The sequence below is a fragment of the Octopus bimaculoides genome, unplaced genomic scaffold (assembly GCF_001194135.2).
Source record: "Octopus bimaculoides isolate UCB-OBI-ISO-001 unplaced genomic scaffold, ASM119413v2 Scaffold_87364, whole genome shotgun sequence".
NCBI lineage: Eukaryota > Metazoa > Mollusca > Cephalopoda > Octopoda > Octopodidae > Octopus > Octopus bimaculoides.
The window spans coordinates 48,261-49,621 of record NW_026398593.1 but is presented as its reverse complement, the minus strand read 5'-3'; positions in this window follow the sequence as shown (position 1 = coordinate 49,621).

The following is a 1,361-nucleotide window of genomic DNA, read 5'->3' as shown; positions in this document are numbered from 1 at the left end:
TTGATGTTTCATTGCTTTTTCTCTTTGCCTAAATTAGCTGACCCCTAATTATAATTATGTTTTTACCTATAAAGGTTATTTTAACGTACCGAGCTACTTGGTAAAATTCTTAATTAATTGATTGATTAATTGATTAATTTAATTAATTAATTTTACCCTTCTATTATTAATTTGAAATTATATATATATATCGATATGTTAAAAAGCACTCACTACACTCTCGGAGTGGTTGGCGTTAGGAAGGGCATCCAGCTGTAGAAACTCTGCCAGACCAAGATTGGAGCCGCTGGCTCTCCAGACCTCTGTCAAACCGTCTAACCTATGCCAGCATGGAAAACAGACGTTAATCGATGATGATGATGATATATAAGGATGTAGTTATGCAGATAAACACATGAAATACATTAAGTATAAGACCTTGGGTATAAAACACAAAATATGCAAATATGCGCACATAAAAAGCGAGCGAAGTGTGAAGATTTCTAACGATGAATATTCAAGTCTAAATATACCAACAGAGGTCACAAAAGTAACAGAGTTTACTGAGTAGCACCGCGTTTGCTAAAGACAACAGTTAAACTAACTCAAAGACATAAACTCAGTGACTTAAATTTCGTCGACATCAACCGCCCACATTTACAGGATGTTTTTCTTCACCTAATATATTCATGTCTTGGGTCTCTGGTTCAGACTCGTTGGAAGAAGAAATAAAATGCAAATCAATTGGAAAATAATAATGAAAATAATATCAGTCTCAACAGATGACAATGTATCTCTGAAAGAAACGGACAAACCCTCAAAATAGAAAGATCTGGAAATAGAGATAACTCGAATGTGGCGCCTAAAAACAGAAATTATCCCTAGAATCAGGTGCATCAGGTATAATTAAAAAAAAAAAGAACATGCAGACAAATACATAACCGAATTACATTTGTTCTTCTCCACTCCAGAATCGAGCTTGCAGCGGCAGTGTTCAGAGAAATTATTAAGATTTAGGGTCAGCCCTTCGAATAGCATCCGGATGAAGATCTTGCTGTATCAGAACATTGTCCTTTCAATGTCCTCTATTAATGAAACATGACCTTTGCAAAAACGAGCACACAAGAACCCTGTCTACATGAAAGAACTTATTAGCTTTAATATTAATTAGCTAAACAGGGATAATTAGTTCGTTTATGTTGGAATTGCATCCGTTGTTTTGTATCTGCACGAAATTTTGGAATTTCGGGTGTGTTTAGCAAATGCAAAATTTTTATGCATCATACATACTCTATCTCTCTCACTCCCTCTCTCTCTCTCTCACTCCCTCTCTCTCTCTCTCTCTCTCTTTCTCTTTCTCTCTCTCTCTCTCTCTCTCTTTC